Below are 16,424 nucleotides of genomic sequence, written 5' to 3'. Positions count from 1 at the left end.
GATTGATAATAGATATCCTTAACATTTATTCCCTTATTCCCTAAAACACTAATATATAGGCAAATCTAACAAAGAAGTTAAGATGCACACATGACGTATTTTTAGAAATAATTAAATCATCAACTACGTCAAATTAAGCCTGAATGGTCTATTGAACTTGAGTCTTACCCTTTTGTGGAGCTTTAACTTGACCTAGGTCTAAAAACAATAACACAAACATAAAAAATCTACCCTAAATAACCTAAATATCCCTGAAAATATATATTAATACCACATCGTAGACCAATCTCATGATCGTTCCACCCAACTCGGTGCTTTCCCATTTATAATTCACTTGGAACTATCAACAATGTATAGTTACACTAGTTAATTATGGTAATGAAATTATCAATAAATATTTTTAATTGAACTAAAGATTTCTACAACCAACAATCCTTGTGACACCTAAATTTTTCATCTTAGGTTAAGCCAAAAGCCTCCTCTAAGGTCATAACTATCGATTCTAAGGTATTTGATTTGAAATAATGTAAGCAAAATGTTTTACTTTAAAATATTAATTTTCTAAGTGTATTTACAAAGCCAATAATTAAATTATTTTTCAAATTATTTGGAAAATTGGTAAATTGGCAATATAGCATTTACCTATATTTTACACCTTGTTTTCCACATGTCCACTTCTTAACACTTGTCTAATGATACAATTTTGCATGAAAAGAAATGGACAAGTGTCTAGGACACTTGTCTTGTGATCAAGTTACTCAGTGGCCTATAAATAGGCATATTGCTCTTATGAAAAGAATTGTAGCGACAAAATATTTGTGTTTACTTCTTCTAACATTTTCTTCCTAGTTTCTTCATTTTTTTTAAAGTTATTTTATTTTCGCTTTGTTATTTTAAATCCCCCGAATAACTTGCTGATGATAATTAATTTGTTGATTCCTTCTACCTCTATTTATTTAAGATAGGGAAGTGCATGTTTTGTTTTGGAGAAACATTTTGTACCGTTGAAATAGTTTCTTAGGACAGTGGCCAGCACGACTCAAGTATTTATCTATTTTCTGTACTAATATTCATATATCTTCGTATTAATTTTGATCATATTTTCAGAACAACTTTTTGATAAATAATAAACTTATTATTATTATTATACTTATTATTGTGAAATTTCTTATATTTCCCCAACAATCTAAGAAACTATGGCAGATAATACTACTCCTTAAATTATTTCTGATACTACAAATGTTAGTACTAATCCTGCTACTCCAATTTCAGTTGTATTATCTTTTGCTAAACTATTTTCGGATGTGTCAAATATTGAAATCTTTTCTAATAAAATTTTAAAAGATGGCAAGAGCGTTTTCTCTTTGCTTGATGTTCATGGAGTTGCAATCAACAACCAAGTGCAAAAACTGACAACAAAAATCCTGACTCATGGCATACGCTAATAAGGTATATCGCCTACTATACTGCAAATCATTTCTAACAAATTGTTTGATATTTATTGTAGTTGCAAGGAAGAAAAAATTATTTGGGAAGCCTTCATTAAAAAATTCACTGCTGAAGATGCTACAAAAAAATGTAGTTGAAAGATATTATCAATGGCAGAGGAGTGACGTGAAAGAGATGAAAATTCAAATTAATGAATATCAAAAACTGCTTGAAGACTTAAAGGCCAAAGGAATTTCTCTACCGACAAATATTTATGCTGGAGTGTTGATAATAAAATTACCTTAATCGTGTAATGATTATAAAACATGTTAAATCATAAGCAAACTAATTTTACAATTGAGGAGATAGTGACTCATATTTTAATTGAAGATACTAATAGGAGGAGTCATTTAAGGCTAAACAATTATATCTCAAGGAGAATTTAGTGCAAGGACAAAACAATAAAAATAACAGGTATGTTAATAAGTCTCAAGGTTACATGCCTAATAATCTCAAATTTAAGAAAAGGAAAAGATGTTGTTTCACTTCTGGAAAATCAAGTCATCATGCAGATTGTAACGACCTGTTTAGTCGTTTGGAGCAGTAGAGTTTATTTCTGGTAATAGTTGTCTGGGTCGACGGATCCCACGACGGACCGTCATGGGCACGACGGACCGTCGAGGGGGTCTCGTTCCAAAACACTTAGACCCTGGGAATTTGGGTACGGGGAATTAAATCTCTGAACTTCACGACGGAAGAGCAGCACGGACCGTCGTAGGCACGACGGACCGTCACAGAGCTCTTTAATGAATTTGACTCTCTGAACTCTGTGACGACCCTACAGGACGGACCGTCGCAGGCACGATGGGCCATCACGAGTGGCTTAATTCCACCTGGGTCGGATTTCTGCTAATGTTTTTAAGGGGTGTTTTGGACTATTCCTGCTTATGATTATAAAGTTAGTGGTTTAATGTTAATAATTCAATTACTTGGGGGTTAAAGGAGATAACCTTGAAATAAATAGTGGGTTAGTTTTATCATCTTTTATACTTAATTATATGGTAATTAGGGTAAAAGAAAAAGAGTTTGAAGAAGGAAAAATAGAAAGAACAGAGAGAAGAGGGGAGAACGAACGAGAGAGGGAGAAACGAAGAGAAAAGCAAAGCATTGGAGAAGTAGATTGCTCGATCACGATTCTTCGGTGGAGGTAGGTTATGGTTTATGCTATTTCATAGTAAACTCTTAATAGCGAATGATATGTGTTGGGTAGTATTGTAAAATTTTCTATATGCTTAATTGTGTGCTTGCATGATGTGATTATGTAATTATGATGAATTAGCATGATGAGGCTGTTGAATCTTAAACCTTAAAAACCTCTTTGTTAATGATGATGACTTGGTATAAAAGAAGGCTTGATGAACAGGAAGAATGAGATTAGGGGATCGGGTGTCACGAACCGACACGTAGAATTAGGGGATCAGAGTGTCACGTTCCGACACCAGGATAGTAGAGGATCAGGTGTCACGAACCGACACGTAGTAGTAGAGGATCGGAGTGTCACGTTCCAACACCAGGATAGTAGAGAATCGGAGTGTCACGTTCCGACACCAGGATAGTAAGATGAATGAATATTGAGGGGATCGGAGTGTCACGTTCCGACACCAGGATAGTAAAGAGAGTGAATCTTGAATTATGCTAATATACTCAGGTTTAAAGAACCTGTTTCCCAAATGAGTACGGTGTGGAGACTTGAGTCCTCATAGATGTGCTTGGTGTTGTGGCCAATGGTTATGGTACTTGTTGTTGTCACCTTTTAAGTATTTGGTTGTTTTTATGTTATTATTCGATATATATTGCTTTCTATTTTTAGTTGGCCGATGATACCTACTCAGTACTTGTGCCTTGTACTGACCCCTACTTGTATGATTCTCTTTGTTATTTATGGAGTGCAGCAAACGTACTATCGACTTCGACTCGTCCTCAACTCTAGCTAGTCTTCATCACGTCAGATTTCAGGGTGAGCTACTGTTCCTAGCTCGGACTTGATTCTCTCTCATTCATGTCTTGATGTCCTTGAAGTTCGGACATGGACCATTTGTTACTTATTTTAGCTTCCTAGATACTCTTAGATTTAGTAATTGAGGATAGAATGTTCTTGTGGTGATGACTTCCTAATTTTGGGAATAATAAGTAATAAATTTTAGAAGTTATTTATTGGTTATAGTAATGAGTTTTAAGTCTTCCGCATTATTTTCTGTTTATTATGGTTGAAATGTTGGGGTTTAGGTTGGTTGGTTCGCTCAAATAGGAGGGTAAGTGTGGGTGCCACTCGCGGCTCATTTTGGGTCGTGACACAGATAAAGAGAAGTTTTAGATGACAATGAAAAATGTTATCCTTCCAAAGCAAATTTAGTTGAAGGAGATGAAATTATTGCAGTTGTCATTTCTCAAATGAATCTTGTGGTACATGTAAAAGAATGGGCAGAAGACTCTGGGCTAATCGACCCATCTGGTGCAAATTGAGAAGTATATGCCTCCTATATACCAATAGGAGATGACAATGAAGTAGTGTACCATAAAGACTTAAGAACTGCTAAAGTCTTGGGTAAGGGTAAAGTGATTCTGAAGCTCACTTCAGAAAAAATTTTAGCCCTTATGGATGTGCTACATATTCCCACAATATGATTAAATCTAGTTTCTGTAGCTTTTCTAAATAAAGCCGGAATCAAAGTGATATTTGAATATGATAAGATTATATTAATAAAAAATAATTGTTTGTGGGAAAAGGCTATTATAATCAGAGACTCTTTGTACTAAATATTTTTAATAACAATGCATCTACTTCTGCTTACATGGTTGCGTCTATATCTTTATATCATGCTATATTAGGACATTTTAATGTCACATACACTAAGAACATTCAGTCTCTTGATTTAATACCTGATTTAAATTTGAATAATTTCGATAAATGTGAAATATCTATTGAAGCTAAAATTACTAAAAATCATATTTGTCAGTAAATAGAAAAAATTGAATTATTATATTTGATCCGCACTGATTTGGGTGATTTGAAATAGAATATGACTAGGGGTGGTAAAATATATTATGTGAATTTTATTCACAATTTTTCAAGATTTACTAAGTTGTATTAACTTAGAAATAAAGATGATGCATTTGATGCTTTTATTACTTACAAAACTGAGGTTGAAAATCAACTTTTTAGGAAAATCAAGAGAAAAAGATCTGATAGAGGTGGAGAATACGTATCTTTACATGCTTTATGTTAAAAAAGAAAGAATTATTCATGAAATAAACCCACCTTATTCACCTAAGTCTAATGGAGTAGCTAAAAGGAAAAATAGATCTTTAAAATAAATGATGAATTCAATGCTAGTTAGTTCTAATACTCCTAATAATTTATGGGGTGAAGAAATTTTATCTGCATGTCACTTACAAAATAGAATTCCTCATAAAAGAACTAATAGATACCCATATGAATTGTGGAAAGGTTATAAACCTAGATTGAAATATTTAAAAGTGTGGGGATGTCTTGCAAAAGTTCTTTTGCCTGAACCTAAAAAGAGAAAATAGGTTCTAAAACTCTGACTGTATGCTCATTGGATATGCTGAACATAGTGTTGCATATAGATTTCTTGTGTTAAAAAGTGATGTGATTGATTGCAATACTATTATTGAGACTAAGAATGCTGAATTTTTTTAATATATTTTTCCACTGTGTGATAAAACTTTTCATACACATGTTTTAAGAAATAATGATAATTCCTCTGATATTGAGGAACTGCAGAGGAGAAAAAGTCCATGAAAAGAATATTTTTTTTTATGAAAATGATTTTCAAACTTTTCTTGTTGATAATGAACCATTAAATTATTTTGAAGCTATATCTTCTTCTGATGCTAAATTTTGGAAAGAGGCAATAAAACTGGAAATGAATACAATTACGAAAAATAAAACAAGGATTTTGACTGACTTACCTCCTGGTGCAAAACTCATCGGTTGTAAATGGATTTTCAAAAGGAAACTTAATCCTGATGGATCTATAGATAAATATAAAGCTCGGTTAGTAGCAAAAGGATTTTCTAAAAATTGAAATATTGACTACTTTGATACTTTTTCACTATTGACACTCAATTTTGACCCTGCTCGATAAGAATTAATTCACTAGTTTCTTAAATTCCAAACAAGTGAAAATAGTTCACTTTATAATATTCAAATGTTTTTCGAGTCATTTTAAACTACCTTTACTCGATTTTGTAAGTTTAAAAGTATATATATTTCATATGTTTTTATACAATTAGTTTATTATATGAAACATTCGAAAATCGTCTCAAAAAGATTTTAGTTTTACTTAACGCTTTATCAAGTTAGTTTTTAGTAGCATATAGTTGGGACACTTAGTTTATAGTTAAACTTATTAGTTTATCTTGTTCTAGTTTAGATAATATATATGTTTTATATGATTTTGTATATAATTGGTTTGTTCTATAAGTATGTGAAATCCTCTCAAAAGTATTTTTGTTATGCTTGATACTTTATTGAATTGTTTTTGCCTAAATTGTTGGTTCACATTTTGAGTCAATAGTTTATAATTAAGTTAGCTACTTTATATTGTTAAGCTTAAGAAACTCATTAGTTAATTAATGTTAATTAATTTTTAGGAAAGATTTTGCCGAATTCGCTAATCAAACCCAATCTAATTATGTTCAAAATTCATTCGGTTAATTGCAATTAAATAGCAATTTTGTTAATTCAAATTCTTTTCTTACCCATCTTTAGACCAAAGTTGGGCCTCTTCTACAAATTTAAGACGACCCAACACATAAATAACCCTTCCCAACAACACCCATTTTACCTTTGACATTCCCCTAAAATCCCAGCCCATGTCTTTCCCTCCAAAAATTTCTTCGATCCAGCCTGCTCCTTAGTCCCGACCCAACCCAGCTCGTTGTTATTTTTCTTCCCTGCAGGAACCCAATACCATTTCAAGGCTAGCAGCGACGACGCGCGTGAAACCCAAAGAAGATTTGCTTAGTGTTGTTCAACTCATGGAAAATGGTTATTCTCTTGTGTTTAGAGATAATTATTGCAAGATTTATGATAAAATTGTGCCAAATCAAGTCATTGTTGAAGTAAAGATGATAAAAAGAAACTTCCCTTTGCAATTTCATTACAATGCATTAAAAAATGAAATTGTAGATGATTCATGGCTTTTGCACAAAAGATTTTGCCACTTAAATTTTCATGGTTTAAAGCTTCTCAAGAAAAAGGACATGGTGCAAGGCCTTCCTGAGATACATACTGAGGTGGATACATGTGAAAGTTGTATAATGGGAAAGCAACATAGGAAGTCTTTTCCAAAAGGGGTGTCTTGGTGAGCAAATGTATTTTTGGAACTAATTCATACTGACATTTGTGGACCAATGAACACTCCATCTCTTGGAAGTCAAAGGTATTTTCTAATCTTTATTGATGATTTCTCAAGAATGACTTGGGTTTATTTCTTGAAAGAAAAGTCAGAAGCATTTTCTACATTCAAGAAATTTAAAGCCCTTGTTGAGAAGAAAAAAGGTTGCAACATCAAAATCATTCGCAGTGATCGAGGAGGTGAGTACACAAGTCGAGAATTTGAAGAATATTGCAAAAATGAAGGCATTCAGAAGCAACTTACAGCAGAGTATACTCCTCAACAAAATGGTGTATCTGAAAGAAGAAATAGAACAATTGTTGAAATGGCCAGAATTATAATGAATGAGAAAGGGCTGCCAAAATATTTTTGGGCAGAAGCAGTGCATACAACAGTTCACATCCTTAACAGGTGTCCAACAAAGGCACTAAAGGACAAGACACCAGTTGAAGCTTGGAGTGGAATAAAACCTTCTGTAAGTCATTTTAAAATTTTTGGGTGTATTTGTTATGCTCATGTACCTACGGAGAAAAGAACAAAATTGGATGAAAAAAGTCAAAAATGTGTTTTTCTTGGCTATAGTGATATTACAAAAGGATATAGGCTTCTCGATGTGAAAACTAAAAAACTTGTTGTTAGTAGAGATGTCATTTTTGATGAAAAAACAACATGGAATTGGGAGGATAAAAAGATAGAGAATATTGCTATCATATATTCAAATCAAGAAGAGGATGATAAAGATGAAGATGTCTCTCAAGGGGGAGAAATTCCAGATTCAGATAATGAAGATCCGCCTCCAAGAGGAAAAAAAATGTTGAGTGACATTTATCAAAGATGTAATTTTGCCGGTGTTGAGCCAGAAAATTGTGAAGAAGCAATAAAGCATGATGTTTGGAAGAAAGCCATGGAAGACGAAATTCGAATGATTGAAAAAAATAATACTTGGGAGCTTGTGGCTATTCCTAGAGAAAGAGAAGTTGTAAGTCTAAAAATGGATTTACAAAATCAAACCCAATCAGGAAGGAGATATTCAAAAGCACAAAGCAAGGTTGGTTTCTAGAAGCTTCACGCAAAAACCAAGTGTTGATTTTTATGAAACTTTCTCTCCAGTTGCTCGTCTTGAGACAAATAGAACTGTAATTGTTGTTGCTGCACAAAAAAATGAAAGATATTTCTACTTGATGTCAAATCAGCATTTCTGAATGTAAAACTTGATGAAGAGATTTATGTTGAGCAACCTCAAGGATTTTTTGTTCAAGGGGGAGAAGAAAAAGTGTATAGACTAAAAAAAGCTCTTTACGGGCTGAAGCAAGCTCCAAGAGCCCGGTACAATGAAATTGATACATACTTTCTGAAAAATAATTTTCAGAGAAGTAAAAGTAAAGTCACTTTGTATGTGAGAAAAGAATATGGCAGCATTATCATTCTTTGTCTCTATGTGGATGATTTTCTCCTTACAGGAAATGATGTAAAGATGATGCAAAATTTCAAACAAGATAAAATGCAAGCTTATGAAATGAGTGATCTTGGATTGATAAATTATTTCTTGGGCATTGAAGTTTCTCAAGTGAAAGAAGGAATTTTTATTTCTCAAAAGAAGTATACTAAAAGTATTCTTCAAAAATTCAAAATGATGGATTGCATATCTGTGACCATACCATTAGCAGCAAATGAGAAGTTTAGAAAAGATGATGGAGAAAAGAAAGTTAATAGCTCACTTTTTAGGAGGTTGATTGGAAGTTTGTTATATCTTACTTCAACAAGGCCATATATTATATTTGCTGCTAGTTTATTATCCAGATTCATGCAAGAACCAAGCCAAGTGCATTTTGGAGTTGCAAAGCATGTTCTACGCTACTTGCAAGGAACAATAGATTATGGATAATGTACAAATTTGGTGGAAATTTGCACTTAATTGGTTATTCTGATAGTGATTGGGCTGGAAATATAGATGACATAAAGAGTACTTCTGGTTATGCTTTCTTATTTGGATCAAGCATTTGTTCTTGGTTATCAAAAAAGCAAAGTGTTGTTACTCAATCCACTGCCGAAGGAGAATATGTTTCAGCATCCAAGGCTACTTCTCATTTTATCCGAGAAGCACAAGAAAAAGGCGAAATTCAGTTGCATTATTGTCAAACAGGAGAACAACTTGCTTACATCTTCACTAAAGCACTTCCTAGAGAAAATTTTTGGTATCTTCGAGAACGCATTGGAGTTATCAAGCAAATGCATTAAGAGGAAGTGTTGGAATTAATGCATCAATGTTTAGTCATCCAAAATTGTCTCTTAGTTTTTCAAGAAGTCTTTTTAGAATTTCGTACTACATGTATCTAGTAAATTGTGATGCATGTATTTAGTTATCTGTGCAAGACTTTTTGTTTTCTATTTTGAGTAGCATAAATAGTGAAGTAGTTGATGATCATCTCAAATGGCCTTAAGTAGCCTATAATAAACTTGAGCATTTTATAAAGATACTATTTTCCTTCCATATTTCCTACAGCGCCTGCCAACCGCCTGAAAAGAAATGTCCTTACTCTGACTTTTGCCTTTTGCTCGCGAGGATGGACGCCGTGTAGCATCTAAGGATAATGGGATCAATCTCATGGTTTCCACCTCCCTTCCTCTTCAGAAATAAGTCAAATTCTCAAAAGAAAAGGGTGGTTTCCTGAACAGTGAAAGGTTGGCTTGTTGGCTTTTTGAATTTTGAATTAGGTCTTGAATTACCTTTTCCCTTTCTCAAACCTTAATTATATAAACTTCTTTTCAACGTCTGTGAAAGAGGGGGAAAATTTTTATTTTTATTTTTATTTTGTGAAGAAAAAAGAAGAAGAAGGGTTATGGAAGAATTTTTTTGGACTTGTGGATTCTTTTAGATGAGACTTTTTTTCAGCAAAATACCAAGGAGAATTGGATTAGATTTTTAACACTCACTAAACACACCTATAAGCGGAGGGAATACTAGTCTGGTGTTAGGATTTAAGTTTCTGTCCATATTTGCGTTTTTTAGTTCGAGGTCGCGTTCTTTTTTGTGGTGAAGTCAGCCTTCCTGCTCGTGTTGCCTCATCTTTCTGCCCAAAGAAACGTGAGGATTCGACATCTATTTTGTTTAAAACTCTTTTTCCTTATCCAATAGTTCGCATGTATGCGATGATTTTGTAGGCGTGGTTGCTTTCCTTAAATTTCTTTGTTGCCAGGAAATGGTTGTATTTTTTAAAAAAAAATGCGTCTAGCTGTTGTTTGTCCTTATTTCTACTTGGTGTTCTCTTAAGTTGTTCCATCGCAAAGTTTGAAGTTATCCTCTGTGCACTCAATGCGTTTATGAAGCCTTCAGAGTGTTTGAAATGTCAATATGATGTCCCAACTGTTAGAGTATATATACTATTAATCATGTGTTGAGACATAGTATTCTTATAATATTCAAGATTAAATATATAAGTGCAAGATTGTTAGGTATACTATTAATCATGTATTTTGATATAGTACATTATAACAATTGTGATGGTTAAAAGTCTAATTGGGAGATTGTTGGGATATATACTATTAACCATGTTTTAAGAAATAATATGTATTTAGAGAATAAATATTTGCTAAAATTCAATAGATTATATATTCGTTTATGGTGTCTATTTACTTATATAGTAGATGATTTAGTATGTAGAATTTTAGCTTATACACAGAGGATTAAATCATCCGTTCTTATAAGTATAAAGTTTTTGCTTCGCAATCTAGGATGGACATTGGACATGCCATCGGGTACGATTGTAGCACAAGATTATATGTAATTTGTCCTGATTATGGGAACGGTATAGTTTCAACTTCTTGTGCTAGTACATTTTGTATGTATTGGACGACCGAGTAGAGATAGTTGTTTTAGACTAACTGACAAAAAACATATTCTCTAAACTATTAAATGTATCTATATTCTTAATCTTTATATAACTATTATGATATGTATAAATTAATCATCCTTTTGATTTATTAAAATGTGAGATTCTAAGATGGATCAATATGTCTGGTAAGTTGAATGATAATAATATATATTGGTGAAATAATAAGTTAGTTGATGGAATTCATGTCTCGTTATAGTGCATGATTGATATGTCTTTTTTATAAACTTATAAGTTTTCATCGTGTCAAATCTTGCAAGTAGATTTATGAATCCGACTCATGAAATAAGTTAAGTAGTGCTCTAAAGGAAATTAATCATTAAGTTAAATTCGTCAGTAATTTACTTTATTGATTAGTATATGAAATCTTAACATGGGGATTTACATAAGTGTTTAATAGGGAATTACGAAGTAGAGGAGTGCAATGACGAATTTCTGGTGGAATTATTTGCAATTTATTATGGTAAGAATAATTCAAATTAATTATTTAGAAATATTTTCATAATAGGAAGCCTCAATACTTAATTATGTGGTCCCTATAGTGCTCATATTTAACTAGAACTCAGCATCCTATTTCTATAAAAAAAAAAAAAGAAGAATAATATAGTTTTTTCTAGTCTTCTAGAAAAACAATGTTTTCTAGTCCTTTTTGGATTAGGAAGAAATCTTTATAAATAGGCATTTTCCTAATCTAGAAAAAAGGAAGATTAGTTTTCTATCCAATACTTGTCCACCCATGTATTGAGACAGTTCGGATGTGTCATGGAATCACCGTAGAAAACCATAGCTATATAATAGATTCGCTTGAAGATCTGTTTAGCTTGGAGATTCGCTTGAAGGTATCCGTTCACACTTTAAGAGGTAATTCATGAATACAATTTCATTATGTTTATCTGTTCTAGCATGATATTTATTTAACATAAACGGTATTGGTTATCTATTATTTATGTAAGTATTAAAGATCATGATATGCTTTTGTTGTGTATATAATTTTTCAACAATTAGCATTAACAGCAATGCTTACATCTCTATAGATAGCTAAATATATCATGAAAATATATAGCACGCAAGAAACATTAAAAGTTTATATAGTATTATTGACAACTTTGATTTCTAAATAGCTTTACATATTTATAAAATTCATGAGTTCTTGATAATTGGTATATTGTTAAAAGGGGATGGCGGCTATGGTGATAAATATGTGGCCTAATTTCTTTCACATGGTGATTTGAAATGAATTGATAAGTGATAGGAATGTAGGTCATATCTTTTTAATTCCTAAAGATGTTTAAATCACTTGAATTTGAATTTAGTCATAGATTTGAAAATGAATAATTCTATTGATTCCAATTTACCTGAAATTTGGTAAGTTCATTGATTACGACCTAGTAATAAGTACTCACTGCTATGAGGTTACATTATATTTTGTTGGGGGGGGGAGCGTTAAAATGATTTTAAGGTTGTTCTTTATAATTAAAATGTGATTTGCGGTACATGATTACACGTGATGAGTAACATAAATTGATATATGATAAGGATGTAGATCTGATCATATTTAAATTTGGTAGTTTCATCTGAAACGATCAAATTTGAAATACTCATTGTTATGAAGTAATTGACAATTTGAGATCGTTTATAATGACTTTAGTATTTCTTTGTATATTGAAAATTAATTTTAACGTAAAATTAGTCAACTAAGATATAGTGGTGATAAAGACTATTATCTATGGTCTTGATGAATTAATTTTTGTGAAGTATTTAGTTCATGTGTTGGCTTAGACCTTCCTCCATAACAGATGAAATTTAATACAAGTCATTAAAATTTAATCTCTAGATTTGATTGTCTGTATTGACTCTCTTAAACTGAGTAATATTTGATTGGATCAATGGATCTAGGAGTAATGATATTTACTTAACTTAAATCAACATATACTCTCCATCTGAGTCGGCTTTTGTTTAAATTTTGTTGAAGTGAATATCTGATACCATACATGTATGTTGCATGAGCAGTCATCTTTTCATCAAGATTCATTGTTCAAGATGCTTTAATATCTATGAGGTGTGTTTTGAATTTTAATATTCAATATATATATATATATAAACATGCTTTCCTTTTGGAATTTTAGAATTTTGTTCTTTATTCTTAATTCGTTTATCTATTACACAAAATGATGATATCTGATAAGAATTACTGAGTGAGAAAATCTTAAATTCTATTATGACCAAACAAAGTTTTTTCCACCAAATTTATCATAGTTTTGAAATTCGAAAAAAAGAACTCTGATTGATCTGAAATTTGGTAGATTTATACGAACGACCTAGTAAGAAATTAATTTTTTTGAATCGTTATATGAATTTTTGGTCATAATTGATTAAATAGTAGTAAGGTATCAATTTTAATTATGTGTTGGCTTAGACCTTCCTCCCTAACGGATGAAATTGATACAAATCACTATGTATTTTGATTGTCTAGTTTTAATAATCTATATAAACTCTTCTAAACTGAGTAATATAAGATTTGATCAATGTAGCTTGAGGATTTTCACTTGACTTAAACTAACAGTAGATTCTCCAACTGAATTACGTTTGTATAAGTTTATGGAGTGAATAATCGGTCATTGCACATGTGTATTGCATGAGTAGTTCTCCAATTCCAACGATTGGCTATTCGAGATGCATAGATATATATGTGTAAATGAGCCCTGAATTTCGTTATTCAAGATTATTCAAAATATTATGATCTATTTAAAGTATTGTGTCTCATATTCTCAATAGACTTTACACACCCACTTAATACTACTTAAGATTTTCTTTTGGTAGAGATAAGATACTAACTTGATGAATGCATTGTATATGTACCTTATGTTTGAAGAAATTATTTTATGTTTCTAACTAGATAAGAGATGAGTATATAATATATTTATTTATAACTTTGTTATCATTGAGTTTGATAAATATTTTAGTTCTTGAGGTATATTGATGCATGATTATTTTATATGTATGAGAGAATTAAATTATACTAATCTGTCCCATAAGGGAAAATACCTTTTAAATTGAATGAGACATATTTGTACATTAGGGTCTAATTCATTTATTCTGAATAGAATTTTGAGGTTGGTTAATGGATCCGGACATAATTGTTCATTGAAAGTGAAGTCACTACCAACATGTACGTTTTGTAAGTTTTCCTCTTAAAAAGGATTTAAGAGATAGTGATAAGTTATAATTAATCTATTCTTATTTGTGTAATAAATGATCACATGGACAAGAGGTGAATTTGAGTTTTTGAGTTTTCAAGAAAATTACTCCTGATATGAATATACTTTTTGATGTTTTATAAGTCTACATGGGTTGATAAACTCAAAATATTTAAAACACGTGAACGTATCATCATGAAAAATATATAAAGTCACTATAATTTGATTGTAGTGACGTAAATCTCTTAGCTCATAAGTCAGTTATCTTATAGAATAATTGTCTTTTAATTGTCTACACTAGACACTCTATAATAGATTGGTATAGAAGAGAAAAGAATTTGACGCTTATGATGAGATTAATTATTGACTTATTACTACTTATTTTATTTCTTTTGGGATAGGTTCTAATAAGAACATATCACCTTCTGAATTCAATTTCTTTCATATTAGTACATTAAGCAACTATAGAACTAGTTGGATTTGACGTAAGTCTAATCTGTGACATGTTCAGATATAGGATTGTCCCGAACATGTGTTGAGTGGGAGAATAAGAAAAATTGAAATTAAGAACGGAATGTGTGTATTAATTGGATATACTAACGAATGAAACAAGGTTTATTATAGTGTTATATAGAAAATAAGTCAATTCTTAACACAACTTTCTGATTTTTAGAAAAGGATAATTTTAGTAAACCATATTCCTAGAAGTAAATTATCCTTAGGGGAATTGAACAAAGAAATAACAAATAAGTCAATGGTACATTCATACGCTCAAGAACATCTAATGGGTATGTAAGACTTGACGTCTCATTGTACTTAAGTAGTGGGAGAAGCCTTACTAGACATAAGAAGACTACGATCTCAAGTAGTGGGAGTGATGTTGAGCAAAATTAAAAGATCATTTCATGAGAAGTTGTTAATATTTCATTATCGAAAGATTTTAAAGTAAATATTAAAACTCAAGAATATGAAAATGTGAATATAATAGTAGTACTTAGTCATACTGGGAGAATCATAATGAAGATTGAGTTATTTTGTATGCTTGAGAGAAATTTTATGATAGAGCTCTTGAAAAGAAGTACACTCTTGGAGGGTTTCATGATAAGGTCTCTCAAGATCTAGTACAAAATCGATTTGTTGCAATGAAGCACTACTAGACAATATTGCATGAGAAAATAGCTTGGTAAATTTTCTTTCGATGAGAAATAAAGGAATACATACGAAAGTTGTAAATGCATAGTTAAGAGTCTAAGTGGGAGATTGTTAGAATATATACGATTAATCATGTGTTTTGACATAATATTCTAACAATATTCAAGATTAAATATCTAAGTGGGAGATTGTTAGGGTATATACTATTAACCATGCATTTGGATATAATACATTATAACAATTGTGATGGTTAAAAGTCTAAGTGGGAGATTGTTGGGATATATACTATTAACCATGTGTTAAGAAATAATATTTATTAGAGTTAAATATTTTCTAAAATTCAATAGATCATATGTTCGTTTATGGTGTCTATATACTAATATATTAGATGATTTAGAGTGTAGAGTTTCAGCTTATACACAGAGGATTAAATCATCGGTTCTTATAAGTATGAAAATTTTGGTTCGCAATCTAAGATTGAAAATGGATATATCATCGGGTACGATTGTAGCACAAAATTATATGTAATTTGTCTTGATTATGGGAACGGTATAGTTTCAACTTCTTGTGCTGGTATATTTTCTATGTATTGAACGGGACTGAGTAGATATAGTTGTTATAGACTGACTGACAGAAATATATTCTCTAAATTAATCAATGTACTTATATTCTTAATCTTGATTTAAATATTATGATCTGTATATATTAATTATGGTTTTGATTTATTAAAAGGTGAGATTCTGAGATGGGTCAATATATCAGGTAAGTTGGATGATAATAATATATATTAGTGAAATAACAAGTTAATTGATGGAATCCATGTCTCGTTATAGAGGTTGATTGATATGCCTTTTTGAGAAATTTATAAGTTTTCATCGTGTCAAATCTTGCAAGTGGATTTATGAATCCGACATATGAAATAAGTTAAGTAGTGATCTAAAGGAAATTAATCATTAAGTAAAATTCGTCAGTAGTATAATTTATTGATTAGTATATGAAATCTTAACATGGAGATTTACATAAGTGTTTAATAGGGAATCATGAAATAGAGGAGTGCAATTACGAATTTCTAGTGGAATGATTTGTAATTTATTATGATAAGAATAATTCAAATTAATAATTTGGAATTGTTTCCATAATAGGAAGCCTCGATAATTAATAATGTGGTCCCTATAGTGCCCATATTTAACTAGAACTCAGCATCCTATTTCTATAAAAAAGAAAAAAAAGGAAGAATAATATAGTTTTTTCTAGTCTTCTAGAAAAACAATGTTTTCTATTCCTTTTTGAATTAGAAAGAAATCTCTATAAATAGGCATTCTCCTAATCTAGGA

The 16,424-nt window shown here is 31.2% G+C and overlaps 1 long non-coding RNA gene across 1 annotated transcript; it reads left to right on the top strand.

The window, feature by feature from the left end:
* Positions 1-801: 801 nt before the first annotated feature.
* On the top strand, positions 802-3,649 carry LOC138340661 (uncharacterized). The gene is made up of 2 exons (XR_011213381.1): positions 802-1,449; positions 3,381-3,649. It is a non-coding gene; the product is annotated as an uncharacterized lncRNA (long non-coding RNA).
* Positions 3,650-16,424: the final 12,775 nt, after the last annotated feature.

The sequence above is a fragment of the Solanum lycopersicum genome, chromosome 12 (genome assembly GCF_036512215.1).
Source record: "Solanum lycopersicum chromosome 12, SLM_r2.1".
NCBI lineage: Eukaryota > Viridiplantae > Streptophyta > Magnoliopsida > Solanales > Solanaceae > Solanum > Solanum lycopersicum.
Note: the sequence above shows the minus strand (reverse complement) of the source record. Positions and strands in the feature narration are given on the sequence as shown.